The 18,316-nt window shown below is 34.4% G+C and overlaps 1 non-coding gene across 1 annotated transcript; it reads left to right on the top strand.

Moving 5' to 3' along the window:
* Positions 1 to 14,130: 14,130 nt before the first annotated feature.
* TRNAC-GCA lies at positions 14,131 to 14,201 on the top strand. Its single transcript has one exon. It is a non-coding gene; the product is annotated as a tRNA-Cys (tRNA).
* The last annotated feature ends 4,115 nt before the right edge of the window (positions 14,202 to 18,316 follow it).

Here is an 18,316-nt window from a genome sequence, read left to right as displayed (position 1 = left end):
GTCGAGTCCGCATTGCCATACGAATCGACTCGACCAAACCAAGAGTTCCTATTTTTTCTTTAACGAAAGCGGATCTAACAGTTTCGATAAAACCAACCTCTTTTAAAGAAGGAGTCGCTTTACCTTGATCACCGTGGACATACGCAGCTCCCGCTTTACCTTTACCTACTGTGAAAAGGAAAGTTCCCTCACGATAGGCCCTCCCAGCTCCCGAACGTCTTTCTATTAATCGAGAGAGGTATAGAATAGTACAACAAACCAACAAGACAAAAATGGACTCATAAGGTCAGGGAAGCGATTTCATTTGTGTTATCCGCCAAGGAAATGATCAAGAAATTCTCTATACACAGCTGAGAGATGACCGTATTGTTGCACATATTGAATAAAGTACCGTAGGCAAGCGAAGCTTTTGAAAATGAAAGCGTGTAGAACTCAGATCCACTTTCTTTTCGATTCGTAAACTTCAGATCTGATCTTCCTTTCGTCTCCAGGTGACTGAGAGAGAATTTGGGCCTGGCGTGCATCTGGTTCGGTCAACAATAAGGTACAAAGCGGATTGATTAAATGGGCTTGAAGTTCCATTATCGTTATGTCGAAGATCTCTACTAGATTTAGTGCACTTTGGTAGTTGCGAATGTTGCCGTAATCGAATGTCTTTCTCATTCGACATTCTCTCTTACCAAGCACTCATACTCACCAGGGTTGAGGAGACAGCCCATGAGCTAATTGGGCTTTGAGATTGCATATACGCAAAAAGAGCTCACTTTCGACTTTCTACCTCGGCGTTTTGTGCCCGGTTCTGGTTCAGCAAAGGGTCTGATCTCTTTCATTGAAGCACATTGATGCCGAAGGAGTCTTCAGAACCGGTGGAGAGGCTATGATGACTTCAGGCTATTCAAATAGCATGACTGATACCACAAAGAAAGGGTATCTAAGTCACACTAATAGAATAGCTTTTTCATAATAATTATCTCGATATATAATACCAAAAACCTGTCTGATGACTGATAAGGTAAGGGGTTTCAAAAGACAAAAGAATGACAATTCTAGGTGTGATAGAAGAGATCTTTTTTTTTTTTCAGTGTGCGCAGTACGCCTGCCTTCCCGACAACGGACAGGTTACGAGGCTTTGCACTTCGGCCCCTGAGAATACCACATCAAGGTGACAGGATTCGAACCTATGGTTCTCTGAAACTTCTTCATCGACACATAATGAAAAGTTTATAGAAAGAATACAATAGGACAACATAATGAAAAGTTTTTAGGAAGAATACAATAGCACAATTTGTGTAATGCTCTTTTGAAGTCTGGCTCGAGACGATCTTTATTCTTCCAAGAATATGTTTCATTCCTTATTCTCATCTTTTTGGTTCAATGTTTAAAAACCTCATTTTAAATCATATTATGTTGCATAATTCATTTTGTGTTTCATTCCCTATTCTCATCTTCTTGGTTCAATGTTTAAAAACCACATTTTAAATCATATTATCTTGTCTAATTCATTTTTATATAATATTGTTGGGGGCATTTTGAGAATCGAACTTGAGAGACCTCTCACATTCAAAACAATAATCATAACACTAGACCAAATGCCTTTGTACCAAGTCTAAAATTCTTAGTTTCTAGTCTATATATTTTCCGTGCCTCAATATGAAATTTATATAAGTTGAAGTTGTGCATTGCCACGCATTCCTTTCGGTTAGGCCCCATTAACTATTCTATTTTTTTCATTTGGAAAAAGGGCATTCCGAGAATCAAACTCAAGACCTCTTACACCCAAAATAAGAATCATACCACTAGACTAAATGCTTTTATTATGGACAATATATTAAGTTGTTTATGGAATGTATCATTATTATTTCATTTATTTTCTTTGTTAATGAAATCCAAGAGCAATTATTATTATTATATCTTTTAGATCTAGACGGCTGTTAAATTATTTACATAGGGTTTGCGACAATTACTGTAGAGAGAAGAAAATAGTGTAAGTTTTAGTTTGATAGTTCCATTTGAGACACATATCGTGGAGTACACAAGTAAAGCAAATATCGAAAGTTATGATTTGGATAGGCATGCCTATTGAAAGTGGAAAAGATAAAATGATATTAAGAGCATTATCATTAAGAGGGTTGAAAATGATGTCGATACTACAGTTGAGAAAGAATCATAGCCATGATGAATCTATGCTTGCTGCTATTGATGTAATTGAAAAGGGGAGCTCGAGTGAGCCAACCTCAATAGAAACCTTGTTGCCACTACATGAACACCATGACGCAAAACAAGGTCAGATAATGGATTTATCCCCACTAGGAGAGACAAAAATAAGGTCAGGTACTAAAGAAGGAAGACAAAAACAAACTACTGAAGCAACACATGTTCACACAGAAATATCATTTAGACGATTGAAGAGAAGGGTCAGTCGGAAGCGTCAACCATAGTAATTTGAAGAAAAATAAAGAGTTCATATAAGTAAAGGTCAGATCAACTTCGAGTTCAAAGCAACAAGAACCAAAGACTGGTGTGAAAATACTATGAACTAGCTAAAGTTATCCATAAGATTATGAAGACATCATATAGAATCCAATTGCTCTTATGGATGCGGACTAACCATGTTGTCCACGTTAGCAACTTGAAACGTTATTATTTCGACCAAGAAGACATCAAGCAGAAGCAGGTGGTATGACGTCATACAAATAAGAAAAAGTTTCAAACGAAGAAAGTAGGAAAGACACGAACAGAGAAGACATGAAGACTCAACAAACCGAGAAGTGATTTTCAACAGCACCTAATAGGTTGGAAGGGACTCCTCATTATGAGATCATTTGGAAGCGCATCGAGAGATCTAAAGTCAGCCTCATCCAATAAATTGTGTGGGGGCAGATGTCACAGTCATGATTGCCCAAGGCATGTTGCCTGTGGTTGCATGTTGCATGTCTCAGCCATTCTTGTAAACGATTTGTTGTCCAAGGTAGTTATTTGGGCAATGTTAATTTTTACTGGTTATTTGGGTGACACGCCTTGAGCAATCATGACCGTCACAATTGGCTAAGACATTTGTTGTCCATATGTTATTGTTGTCCAAGAGACTCCTCATTATGAGGTCATGGTTGGCTAAGACATTTAAAGAAGTTTTACCTAGGGCAACTTCTATCACAATCCTCTTCTCGCTCTCTGAAACTTCTTTAAATTTTATTGTTCATCAGTTATTTGGGCGCATCTTCCTTAAAAGAATTGTGACGACAGATGATCTAAGTAAAACATCTATTGGGAGATCAATGCAATAGAGAATCTGTGTCCCTTTCCTGAAACCTTCAGCGGACAACATAATAGAGAGTTCCTAGAAAAAATATCATAGAACAATTTGTGTAATGCCTTTGAAGTTAGGCTCGAGGCTCTATCTTATCTCCCAGGAATATGGTTCATTCTCTATTCACATCAATTCTACAATAGAAAGTGGTACCCTCATCTTCTTTTACAAAACTTTCTCAAAGTCCTCATGGAATGATTTGAAAGTGGTACCCTCATCTTCTTTTATAAGACTACCTCGGCCTTCATGGAATGATTATGCTATGTTGATTCTTAGAGAAAGGAGTAGGAGTAGGAGTAGATGACTGTTTATAGTCCAAGTCCCAAAAAAGTATGTCTTGATGTCAAGAAAGGAGAGGAATCCTCGAATCATACATACACAAATTTCCTTTGTTTGTTTATTCTTGTTGTTTGCTCTCTTCAATTAACATGTTATAAAGACACTCGTAAAATATAATTAAATATAGCTTCGTTTTTTTTTCTTTCCAAATATCCATCTAAACATACGTACCCATACGTGTTTCTGTGGGTCTTAGTGTAACGGGTTTGTCTGGAAATATACGTACCCATATTTTTCCGCCGCGTCGTGCATTTTGTGTCATTTCCCTTCGTCCCTAATTCATAATTTATAGACGAATTTTCCACTGCCATTGAAACATCTAGAATTTCTATAATTTCATTCTTGATTTTTTTGAATCTTTTGACAGAAAAGTCTTCTTGGATGGAGCCTTCTTTTTTTAAGCACCTTGTAATTATTATTCTATAAAAAATTTAATGATTCTGGAAGTTCATAAAAATTAGAAAAAGTACCATTTTCTCAATGTTTTTTCAATTTTACTTGTTTTTTGCTTTTAGATAAACCTAGTAGGAATTATACACTGTCTCTTTTTGGAGACCTTGAGTGTTGCAAATTCTCCTCTCCTTTGAAAACTTTCGGTCATCGAAAGTTCTTATTCTAAAATAGGTCAGGGTACAAGGTTCTTATTTGCCTTCTGTTTCCCAAGCGGCTTCTTCTACTTTATGATTCTTCCATGGGACCTTAACAAGAGTGATTTTCTTGTTTCTCAATCTTTTGACTTTCTTGTCTATTATTTGAATCGGGTCTTCTTTATACGTTAGGTCATCTCTCAAGAAGAGAGTTTTATGAGCCAGTACGTGCGAAGGATCTAGGGTATACTTCCGTAGTATGGATACATGAAAGATATTAAATACTGCGGATAAATTTGGGCATTGCCCGATTCTATAGGCCACAGATCCAATCCTTTCTAATATCTCAAGAACGGATAAACCTAGGGCTTAGCTTCCCCTTTTTACCCTACCTGAGCACCCCTCTCATGGGGTGCTACCTTTAGGAACTACCAACAATTCCATGTCCTTGCTCCTTAGGTCTGCATAGCTTTTCTCTCGTCTTTGTGCGGTTTGTATCCTAGCTTTAATCTTCTGGACTGCGACGTTGGTAATTTGCACCAGCTGTGGCCCAATAGTTTTTGTTTGCCCTCCTTCTTTCGAAAAGATAGGGGATCAAAATCTTCATCCATAGAGAACCTCGTATGTGGCCATGTATGGTGGCTTGGCAAATATTATTATAAGCAAATTTCAAAAGGGGTAGGTACTCATCTCAGCTTCCTGCACAATCCATCACATATACCCTCAACATGTCTTCCAATATTTGCTTGAGCATTTGCGTTTGACCATCTGTTTATGGGTGGAATGTCATACTATAACTGCATACCCAATGCCTTTGTTGAATTTTCCAGAAGCGAGATTTAAATCTAGCATCTCGGTCTAATACTATTTCATTTTGTTGAATTTTCAGAAGCGTACCCAATACCTTTACTGATGAAAATTCATTTTTAATGTTAGCAAGAGTAGCTTAGTTGAGAGATTGTTAGACTGAAGATTTGAAGGTCACACATGTTTTATCCACGTTCAACGCACCTAATACAAGTTTATTACTTGACTATACAATCTAAAAACATAACTTGCTTATTCAATCTAAAATTAGTGATTATTCATTTTTTAAATATAATGAATTAGCGGAAGTACCTTTACTTATGAATTTTCATTTTTAATATTAGCGGGGATAACTCTGTGGGGAGAACGTCAGACTGAAGATTTGAAGGTCACGTGTTTGATCTCCACGTTCACCGCACCTGATTCTAGTTACATAACCCGACTATTCAATCTAAAATTAGTCATTATTCCTTTCTGAAATCTCAATGAATTATCGAAAATACCTAACGTGTTCTAGTTCATCACACCTTATACAAGTTGGATAACTTAAATATCTTATTAAAAATTAGTGATTATTTTTATTTAAAATTAAAATGAATTAGCGAAAATACCTTTACTGATGAATTTTCATTTTTAATGTTAGTGTGGATAGCTCAGTTGAGAGAGCATTTGAAGATTTGAAGGTCTCGTGTTCGATCCATGTTCACCATACATGGTTCATGTTGCATAATTTGACTATTCAATTTAAAATTAGTGATTATTTCTTTTTAAAATTTCAATTAATTAGCGGAAATACCTTTACTTAAAAACATTCATTTTTAATGTTAGCGGGGATAGCTCAGTTTAGAGAGCGTCAGATTTAAGATTTGAAGGGTTCGATCTCCATGTTTACCGCATCTGTTTCGCATAACCTAACTATTCAATAAAAAACTAGTCATTATTTATTTTTAAAATTTCAATGAATAAGCTAAAATACCTTTATTGATGAATTTTCAATTCTAATGATTGCGGGGATAGCTAAGTTGGGAGAGCGTCAAACTGAAGATCTAAAGGTTACGTGTTCGATCCACGTTCACTGCTTGTGGTTCACGTTGCATAATTTGACTCTTAAATTAGTGATTATTTATGTTTAAAATATAATGAATCAGTGAAGATTGAAGGTAACGTGTTTGATCCACGTTCACTACATTAGCGATTATTTCTTTTTAAAATCTCAACCTTAATGATTGCGAGGATTGCTTAGTTGGGAGAGCGTTAGATTAAAGATTTGAAGGTCACGTTTTGACTAAGTTGCATAACTTGACTATTCAATCTAAAACATGTGATTATTCATTTTTTAGGTTATCTTGGATGGCTTGGTTGGGAGAGCATTAGATTGAATATTGGAAAGTCTTGTGTTCAATTTGCATTCATTGCACCTTATAGTTTAATAATTGATTATGATTTTTTTTATAATCTTAGTGGGGATAGCTCAGCTGAGAGAGTGTCAAACTAAAGATTTGAAGGTCACGTGTTTAATCTTCACGTTCACCGCACCTATTTCCATTTGCATAAGTTAACTATTCAATAAAAAATTAGTTATTATTTATTTATAAAATTTCAATGAATAATGAATTTGAAGGTCATGTGTTTAATCTTCACGTTCACCGCACCTATTTCCATTTGCATAAGCTAACTATTCAATAAAAAATTAGTTATTATTTATTTATAAAATTTCAATGAATAATGAATTAGCGGAAATACCCTTACACATGAATTTTGATTTTTAATGTTAGCGGGGATAGCTCAGTTGGGACTGAATAACTGAAGGTTACATGTTTAATCCACGTCCACGGCACTTGGTTTACATTGCATAAGTCCATTAAGTTGCATAACTTTATTCATTCTAAAATTAGTGATTATTTCTGTTTAAAATATAGTGAATTAGCGAAAATACCTTTACTTGGAGAGAGTTAGTGAAGATGAAAGTCACGTGTTTGATCCACGTTCCCCGCACCTAATTCAAGTTGACTAACTTCATAACCTGAATATTCAATCTAAAATGAGTGATTATTTTTTTTTAAAAATTACTTGACTATTTAATCTAAATTTAGTGATTATTTCTTTTTAAAATTTCCGAATTTTTATTTTCAATGTTACACGGGATAGCTTAGTTGGGAGAGCGTGAAATTGAAGATTTGAAGGTCACGTGTTCGTTCGACTTCACCACACCTAATTCAAGTAGTATAACTTACTATCTTATCTAAATTTAGAGATGATTTCTTTTTAAAATTTCAATGAATTAGCTTAAATAATTTTACTAATGAATTTTCATTTTAATGTTAGCTAGATAGCTCAATTCAATTGGGAGTGCCTCTATAGATCTAAAGATAGTGTGGATTCCTAATTCTTTACTTGACTTTAAATGCTCTGTAAGACATTTAGTAAAATGACTCATTTTATTGCATGGAACAATAAAATTGATCTTCCAGAAAAATTGTCAATACATTCTACTTTCAATGTTGCTAAGTTGAGTCCCCTTGATGTAAGTGATGATTTTTCTGATTCGAGGACGAATTCTAAAGAGGGGGATGATGATAAGAATAACGGTGTACATTCTACTTTCAATGTTACTTACTTGAGTCCGTTTGATGTAGGTGATGATTTTTCTGATTCGAGGACGAATCCTTTTGAAGAGGGGATGATGATAAGAATCACGGTGTTCCAACTGGACCTATTACACAACCCAAGGCCAAGAAGATTCAACAAGCATTCATACTTCATCTACAAAATTGGATAGGCTAGATTCAACTATCATTTCATGTGTTACAAGCTGATTCATTTGAGTCTAAACCATTTGGAGATTCAAAAGTAAATATTTGCACGGTTGAAGTAGCAGATGAAGTTGCAAGCATCATTTCATGAGTGGTTAGAAAACTTTATTTATTATTTTAATTTCATAAAGTTTGTAATGCTCAAATTGACTTTGTCTTCTGTGGAGATTTAAAGGGATCGAGATTAAATCACGATCATAACTTTTTTTGTGGGGAGACTATAAATACCAATAATTATTATGTAAAAGGACATTTGTGATCAATGAAATTAATCTCTTAAGTTGAGACGTTCCCCTTATAGAAATCTGAGCATATCTTTGTAGTTTTTAAGTTTCATGCAATTCTTGCGTAGATTGCATCTGAGTTATTAAATCAAAGCCTTGATCAAGTTGGAGTGACTCAATTTTGAAAAAGATTCCAAATCTTCCTTCTCACTTCTGGATCTCATAATCTAATTCTAGCTTTATCTTTTTGTTGATCAAAATTTTGTATGAGAAGGTGTTAATTTCTTTAATTTAAGGGTTCTTGCTTCTACAAAAGCTTGGCTCGTTGGGCTGAAGATTACGGTTGGTCTATCATCCTTCAACGGATCTTCTATCCCCATGACTTGCTCTGATGCGGTCATTCTTCTAACGCCGGTGACACGTCCAGTTGTCGAGATTGGTAATGTGAGTTTGTAACCCATCCATTGAGGTTCTTGGAATGATTCTATAGCTTATCATTTCCATGTTTGGAGTTGGATCATGGGTCTTGGGCGAAGGAATCCTTGGTTTACCGCACTTTGAGTTGAAGAAAGTGTCATAAGGTTAATTTTTTTTCAATTTTTTTCAATTTTATTGTTTTTTTTAGTGATTTTATTTGATTTTATTTCAATTTTGTCAAACTTACTCGGGTGCTCATCTCAATCATTTCAGCTTGTTGGCGTTCAATAAGAGAGACCTTGGAAATAACCGGTAACTGTTCAACTGGATTTCACATTAACAATTTGAATCAAATAAAGTGACATTAACCATTTGAATCACCCCAACCCTACTTGAACTTGACCAAATGTCTATAACATAGCACTAACAAAGGTACAAAGTAACACAAAGGTACAAAGTAACACTAACAAAGGTACAAAGTTCATAAAAGTTTTTTTAATCTAAAATACCATTGAACTTACCATTATAGTGCCTCTCAAACGTAGGTAAAGTTTAAATTCGGGTCTCCTTGTCAAACTCACTCGGGTGCTCATCTCAACCATGATGGCGTTCAACAAGAGAAATCTCAAAAATAGCTGGATTATCGCATTAACCATTTTAATCACCTCATCTCCACTTGTTGAAATTGAAACAAATATCTATAACATAACACTAACATAGGTACGATGTTCATAAAAGTCTTTTAATCTAAGATACTATTGAACTTGACCATTAAAGTGCCTCTCAAACTTAGCTAAAGTTTAAATATAATTGGTGACAAAAGATGGAACTATAAAATAAAAAGAAATAAGAAAGTAATATTCCATTTTAGAGAATCAAACCAGAATCTCCTATGTGAAAGCCAATATCAAAACTATTGAACAATAATGAATTTTTAGTGTAGTTGTCTTGGAGTCTTTAATCTTATCGCTAAAGAGTTTTACTATGATGTTTTGGGTAATGTCTAACTCTTCGACACGTCCTTTCATATGTGTGATAAAATTCTCAGAGTTACCGAGACGTTTCGAGCTGTTCGATCGTGTGGCTCTTTCTTCAAAAGGGTCAACTTCAAACATCAGGTCTTTGATTGGCAACCCATCCAGAGGAGTGTCGATTGCATCGATTCCATCAACAGTCTTCCCATGAGTTTATGATGCATGACCCATTTTTTATACCATTGCCCTTCGAGCGCCACCATAGTTTTGAATCATCCATGAGATGCATTACGACCAACGTAGTTCTTAGGTCCTATCAGGAAGTTCCAGTAACCTTCAAGTATTGTTCTACATAAAAAATAAAGCTTTTAAATTCCTTATCATCCCAATTTCCATTTAAGGGGTTGTGTTCTTGGATTTTAAGTTTGTTAATCCCACATGAACTTGGCTTGAGGTGTACGTCTTTATAGCCCAACTTGTCAAACTCACTCAGGTGCTCATCTCGACCATGATGTCGTTCAACAAGAGAAACCTCGAAAACGACTAGATTATCGCATTAACCATTTGAATCACCTTAACCCCAGTTGTTGAAATTGAACCAAATATCTATAACATAACTCTAACAAAGGTACCAAGTTCATAAAATTATTTTTAATCTAAGATAGAAACTGTAAAATAAAATGAAATAAGAAAATAATATTCCATTGCCGAGAATCGGACCCAGGTCTTCCAGGTGAAAGCCAAATATCTCAACCGCTAGACGACAATGGATTTTTGGTGAAGATGACCTGAAGTCTTTTGTTAGATCGCTGAAGAGTTTTAGCATGATCTTTTGCTTAATGTCTAACTTTTGACACGTTTTTCCCTGTGTGTGTTAGAGTTCTCAGAGCTAAAGTGATCTTTCGAGCTGTTCGAATGTGTGGCTCTTTCTTCAAAAGAGTCAACATCAAATGTTAGGTCTTTGATTGACAACCCATCCAGGGGAGCGTCGATTGCATCGATTCCATCAACGATCTTCTCATGAGTTTATGGTGCATGACCAATTTTATACCATTCACCTTCGAGCACTATCATAGTTTTGCATCGTCCATGAGATGCATTGCGACTAACGTAACTCTCAGGTCGTATGAGAAAGTTCCTGTTGCCCTTAACTCTCAGGTCGTATGATAGAGTTCTTAGAGCTACTACAACATTTCAACGTGTTCGATCGTGTGGATTTTTCTTCAAAAGAGTCAACATCAAAGGTCAGGTCTTTAATTGGCAACCCATCAAGGGGAGCGTCGATTGCATGGATTCCATCAACGGTCTTCCCATGAGTTTATGGTGCATGACCCATTTTTTATGCCATCCACCTTCGAGCGCCACTGTCCATGAGAAGCATTGTGGCCAACGTAACTCTTAGGTCCTATGAGCAAGTTCTTGTAACCTTCAAGTATTGTTCTACGTCAAAAATAAATTTTTTAATTCCTTAGCATCCCGATTCCCATTTAAGGGTTTGTGTTTTTGGATTTTGAGTTTGTTAAGCCCAACATGAGCTTGGCTTGGGGTGTTGTTCTCTACGACCCTGCTTGTCAAACTCACTCGGGTGCTCATCTCAGTCATCTCAGCCATGAGGGCATTCAACAAAAGAGACCTTGAAAATGACCGGATTATCACATTAACCATTTGAATCACCTCAACCTCACTTCTTGAAATTGAACCAAATATCTATGACATAACACTATTAAAGGTTCAAAGTTCATAAAAGTCTTTTTAATCTAAGATACTATTGAACTTGACCATTATAGTGCCTCTCAAACCAAGTTCATACAAGTCTTTTGAATTTAAGATACTATTAAACTCATCCATTATAGTGCTTCTCAAACCTTGGTAAAGTTTAAATATAATTGGTGACAAAAGATGAAACTATAAAATAAAAGAAATAAGAAAATAAAATTTCATTGTCGAGAATCAAACTCGGGTCTCCTCGATGAAAGCCAGATCTTCTGTGTAATGTCTAACTCTTCGACATGTTTTTTTTTATGTGCGTGAGAGAGTTCTCAGAGCTACCTAGAGTTCTCAGAGCTACCGCCATGTTTCTTATTCTTCGATCGTGTGGCTCTTTCTTTAAAAGAGTCAACATCAAACATTAGGTCTTTGATTGGAACCCCATCTAAGGGAGCGTCGATTGCTTCAATTCCATCAATGGTCTTCCCATGATTTTTTGGTGCATGACTAGTTTTTTATACAATTCACCTTCGAGTGCCACCATAGTTTTGCATCGTCCATGAGATGCATTGTGGGCCAACGTAACTCTCAAGTCCTCTGAGCAAGTTCTTATAGTCTTGAAGTATAATATCAAAACATATTAACGTATTTGATATGTTAAATATTAAAAATAATTGACGTGTATCCTAAACATTAAATAAAAATATATATTTGAAATTTGAATGAAATTCATATAAATTAAATATATATTATGTTATTCTTCGACATTTTAATATTATTTAATTAAGATATTATATCTTAATGTATTAGGTATTCAAATATATAATTTGACAAAAATTATCACAAGTTCACTATAAATAAAACTCTAGGGTTAAGTCAAAAAGCATCAAACACTAAATACTCTGACATTTTAGGTGATATTTTAGGTTAAGAACATGTTGAAAAGAAACCAGAAATTCTGATACTGGTAATTAACTACAAACCTTTGAATAATGTTTTAGAATAAATAAGATATCCAATCCAAAACAAAAATGATTTGATAAAAAAAATTTAGAGTCAAATGTTTTTATAAAATTCGAAATGAAATTGAGATTTCGGAAAATTCTAATTTCCTAAAAAGACAAATATAAATAGCATTTTATGTCCCGTTTAGAAAATATGAGAGGAACGTCATGCGATTTAGGCTAAAAAACGCTCCATCCAAATTTCAGATAATTATCAATCATATTTTCAATCATTTCAAAAAATTTCAATAGTTTATATTGATGATGTGTTGATATTTTCTAAAACCATTAAGATCAACACTTTAAACATCTACATACATTCATTAATGTAATCAACAGAAATCAGCTAGTTGTGTCCATACCCAAAATCAAATAATATCAAACTCAGATCCGTTTTATTGGATTTTAAATTTATTTGAGCCTTATAAAACCCATCCAATGGTCCATTGAGTTTGTCTCAAACTTTCGTGATGACATATCCTAGAAAAGCCAACATCAAAAAAAATTTAGGCTCTCTCAATTATGTGTCTTAAATCCTTCAAGATATCAGGCACATTTACAAATGTCTTGATGAGTGTCTTAAAAATAATACAAAGTCTTGATTTGTAAAGGATATCTCTACCACAAAAAAAAAATCAAATCATTAGTCAGATAAACTCTCTACTTAAGTCTTATTGACCCAAGGGAAGATTTCATAGTGAAACGTGACGCATCAAATTTCGGATATGGAGGTATCTAAAATTGTCAAAGAGGACAGGGAATCGATTATCATATTTCATTCAAAAGCCTCGAATAATACCATACAAATTACAAAACAGTAAAAAAATATATATATTATTTCCATTGTACTCTGTGTACAAATTTTTTAATGGAAATTTAAAATAAATCCAGCGTATTTGTCACATTTTAAGTTCAATTACAATAAATCAAGAAAAGAATTGAGTGGCAATAAAATATCACTCGACATTGGAATGTAATTTGAAGACTTTTTATCTTTAGGAGTTGAATTAAATTTAAGATTATTTATGTTATGTCTTATTTTCTCCAATTTGTATTTAATAGCTATTGGAAGTTTGTAGATGAACTCCATTATGTTTGAATTATCTTTTTGGCTTATAAAAAATGCGTGTAATATTAAAGTTTGAAAACATTGTGGAATACAAAAACTTTGTGTTTGAAACCATTTGGGTGTTATGTTTCTTTCAAAGCTTGTTTTAGGTTTGGTGTTAAAATCTATTCATTGAATTAGTCATGATCAAGCTAATTCTTGAGTGAGTCGTCTTGGAATCTAAGAGTGATAATCATAGATTCCAAGTTCAATCTAAGAGTTATTATTTATCCTTCTAACCTGTCTCTTGGTTGAAATCACTTCGTTAAGTTAGCTTTCTTTGTGAAAGTTTGCAAGAATACTACGACCTCTAGCTTTGCAAAATCTAGCGTTGTTGGCGCTTATCAAAATCGCTGCCAAAATAAAGTTTAACAAGTGGTTCTATGGTGTAGTGGTTAGCACTTTCGACTTTGAATCTGACTGACCTGTGTTTAATTTCTGATAGGTAATCTACCAATTTATACAAAATTGGTGCATAGCCAATTCAGTAGGGTCACTTTTGGACCGATAATCTGTAGAAGGGGTCACTAAGGTTGAGATCATACAAGATGGGTCCATAGCTTAATGTTAGAGCATTTGACTGTAGATCAAGAGGTCACCAATTTGAACCTAGTTGGCCCTTCTATCTTGGATAGAAATTTGTTACACTTTTTTGACCGACACTATGTCTAAGGGTTCACTAAGGTTAAATTCCTACAAAATGAATCCATGGCTTAGTGGAAGAGAATTTGACCAGTCACCCGTTTGAACTTGGTTGGGCCTTTCTATTTTGGACAGACACTTATTACACTTTTAGACTGACACTCTGTAGAAGGGGTTACTAAGGTTGAAATCATGTAAAATGGGTTCATAGCTCAGTGGTAGAGCATTTGATTGCAAATCAAGAGTCACCAGTTCGAATTTGGTTGGGCCTTTTTCTTTTGGACAGACACTTTGTTCGGTTTGCTCCCGACCATCCATTGAGTGTCTAAAGGAAAAGAAATAAGAATAATTACCGATTCCAAACCTTATTGCAAAGTCCTCCACCACATAGAACCATGTACTTAGAACCTAAGGGCTACTATTCTCGGATAAGAACCAAGATATCATTAAGAAAAAAGTGTGGTATCCAATCACCCACTATGAACAACATGGTTAAAAACTTACAATTAGGCTACTTACTCGGACAAGAACCAAGATATCATTAAGAAAAGAGTGTGGTATCCAAGCACCCACTATGAACAACATGGTTAAAAACATACAATTAGGCTACTTACTCGGACACGAACCAAGATATCATTAAGAAAAGAGTGTAGTAAGAGTAGTTGCCCTAGACCAACTACACCCACCAAAACTATTTTTGATGTTTTAAAATGATTTTTTTTTAACCTTTCCATTATTTTGTAACATGAACCTATAAACTCTATTTTAAATATAATGTAAATATATATGTTCATTATATTTTAATTCTTTTTTTATTTCAAGAAAACATTTTACTTTGTTTTCAACCTCTTTTAACTTTAAATCCGTGCTTCGAGAACCCATCGGAAATGGGTCGTGACTTAAACATAAAAAAGTAATTTTTTAGTATGAATATTATATAAGTTGCATTCCTATATTGACAAAACCATTAGTACCAAAAATATTCATAAACTTTCAAAACTAGTGCCCTTAACATTCTAAAATAAGGTTCTAACTATTAAGCCCACCCCTAGATGAGTGCTCTCTTATTCCGACATCCCTAGAGCCTCCGGTAGCACAGCCGAGACAACGATGGGTTCTCTGCCCCTGCGGGGATGGAGCGACAGAAGTTTTGAGAATTCAAGAGAAGGTCGCAGCGAGATGAGCCGTTTATCATCACGATAGGTGTCAAGTAAAAGTGTAGTGATGTATGCAGCTGAGGCATCCTAACAGACTGGTAGACTTGAACCTTGTTCCTACATGACCCGATCAATTTGATTAGGCACTCGCCATCTATTTTCATTATTCAACTCTTTGACAACATGAAAAAACCAAAAAAAGCTCTGCCCTCCCTCTCTATCTATCAAGGGATGGAAGGGCAGAGGCCTTTGGTCTCCCCTCCAGTCAAGAATTGGGGCCTCACAATCACTAGCCAATATGCTTTTCTCTCATGCTTTTCTTCGTTCATGGTTCGATATTCTGGTGTCCTAGGCGTAGAGGAACCACACCAATCCATCCCGAACTTGGTGGTTAACTCTACTGCGGTGACGATACTGTAGGGGAGGTCCTTCGGAAAAATAGCTCGACGCCAGGATGATAAAAAGCTTAACACCTCTAATTCTTATTACTTTTCAATATTCAATATGAAAAAAAAAAAATGAAAAGGTCGTCTTATTCAAAACCCCTTCTCTTCCACTTTTCTCTCTCGCTTCACACCTTGGAAGCATAGTTCTTATAGAGAGAGAGGCGCTTACATACGACATAAATAGTCTTCAAAGAAAAGCAAAGAGTTACAAAAATTAAAAAACAACTTATTGTTGATTTACTATTTCAAAAGGCTTTGATGAAAGATAACAGTAATCTTCAAACATTGGGTAAAAGAGAAAGAAATAGGTGATATTTTGGAGAGGAAGCCCATAAGGTTTTCAAAGAGCATGCGGTCATATCTGACATTTTAGGTTAACAACACGGTAAAAAGAAACTAGAAATTCTGATACGGGTAATTAACTACAAACCCTTGAATAAGGTTTTAGAATAAATAAAATATCCAATCCCAAACAAAAATGATTTGATAAAAAGAAATAAATTCTTTTAACTTGTAATCCTCGAGAACCCATCAGAAATGGGTCGTGACTTAAACATAAAAAAGTAATTTTTTAGTATGAATATTAATATAAGTTGCATTCCTATATTGATAAAACCATTAGTACCAAAAATATTCATGAACTTTCAAAACTAGTGCCCTTAACCTTCTAAAATAAGGTTCTAACTATTTGTGAGTGGCATAAATCAATCTCCCTTTTTATTTTCACTCACTCCTTTTCTTCAACCTATGACCCATTAATATCATTAATATTTCATCTCCTTGTTTTTTTAGCTTTTTAAATACCCTTTATTTCATTCCTAAATCTATAAAATGTCTCCTATTTTTATTCATTTTCTCTTTTCTTAAATATGAAAACCTTAAATAAAACGGAAGAGCTCTAAAAAAATGCAACATTTTTAACTCAATATATTTTTTTCTCTCAAGTATGAAATCTATTTTCTTGAGTGGTTGTTGGACTATAAACAAAAAGTTGATGGTCTAGTAGTTTACTCGTAAGTAAGGCATGTAATATTGAATTCTTCTAATATGCAAGTGTTATCAAATAAACTACAACCCAACAAATGAATCAAACTAATCAGTTTCGGTTGGGTTGGATTTATTTGGCTCAGTTCATCAGTTTGCTTGATTTAATTCTTCTATTTTGCTTCATATGACAAGAAAATGAAGTTGTATTGAATGTACCATAGTTTGATTTATGACAAACTCATATGAAATATAATTGCATTAATAATACTAAGAGTTGGAGTCTATAAACATTTCATGAACTTAAGTGCAACTCATGTTTCATTAAAGACGAGATAAACTTTAGTTAAGTAACTGGAACTTTAAATTAGTTCATGTGGAGCTTCAATTACTCTATGTTAGTTACTATCTTTAGGATTGACTAATTGGACACGTGTTCTTGGATTTAGGGGATTGTTTTATGTAATTTTCAATTACAACTTATGTTTTCAAATTTTTAGGTCATAATTTAGGTAGTGGTTGTATATTATGGATGAACACTAGAGTTTCTATCCCGTTCACCACAACTAGTTTAGTTTTTGTTTGAAGGCTATAATTGTCATCTATGTTGTATGGCAATAACATTTGTTTCGATGAAATTTTAGTTAAAGTTACATATTTTACTTCTTGCGAGTAAAAAATTTGTTTCTTAGCATAATATGAATTTAGTTCAAGAGTTATTAGGAATAAGATGGAAAAAGAAATTTTCTTTAAAATAATAAACAGACCCAAGTTCATCTTTGTTGTTGTCTAATTGTGATTTTGCAAAAAGCTTAACTAATATGAAATATCAAGGTAAATCAAGAATATATCCTACACGTCATTCAAGATGACAATAAAATGGAGTTAGATTGAACGCAGTTTTAATTTCATATTTGGTAGGTTCAATATGAAGCATAATTGTATTAATGATATTAAAGAGAAATTCGTGTTTTATTAGAAGAGACCAACTTCATTTAAGGTACTAGGAGTTTAAACTACTTCCATTGTAATTTCAGTCACTCCACAATGATTACAAATTTAAGGTTGGCTAATTGAACATCAATTATCAACTTTAGGTTATAATTTAGGTAGTAGCCATTATAATATTAATGAGTATAAGAGTTACAATTCTTCCATGGACCATATGTCTTATAGTTAAATGAATATATATATATTATGTATGTCAAGGTCTGGATAAACCACAAAGTAGTAAGGAACACCATTGACAACTCTAAAGCCACCCACAACTCATGATGGAGACCGATACAAAATATTTTAACATTCTTTGGCATCAAGATACACGAAAGATGAATGCCGTCAAATTGGAAGCTTTGCCTTGTCTTAAGAGTCACAATGAGAACTCTAATCAAGTTGGAGACTTGGACTAGGCAAATTGTTTAGTGATAGTTGAAATGGATGACTTCGATGTCGTGTCAGGAATGAACATCCTGCTGAAACACAATGTCATTTACATGCCCCTAGCAAAATGTCTAGTAGTAACAAAGTCTAACTCCACGATCATTCAGAAAAACATCCATCAACCAAGAGGGTTGAGAATGATGTCGATACTACAATTGAGAAAGAATCATAGCCATGATGAATCTATTCTTGCTGCTATTGTTGTAATTGAAAAGGGGAGCTCGAGTGAGCCAACCTCAATAGAAACCTTGTTGCCACTACATGAACACCACGACGCAAAACAAGGTCAGATAATGGATTTATCCCCACTAGGAGAGACAAAAACAAGGTCAGATACTAAAGAAGGGAGACAAAAACAAA

Source organism: Cucurbita maxima, unplaced genomic scaffold (assembly GCF_002738345.1).
Source record: "Cucurbita maxima cultivar Rimu unplaced genomic scaffold, Cmax_1.0 Cma_Scf00042, whole genome shotgun sequence".
Classification (NCBI taxonomy): Eukaryota; Viridiplantae; Streptophyta; class Magnoliopsida; order Cucurbitales; family Cucurbitaceae; genus Cucurbita; species Cucurbita maxima.
Note: the sequence above shows the minus strand (reverse complement) of the source record. Positions and strands in the feature narration are given on the sequence as shown.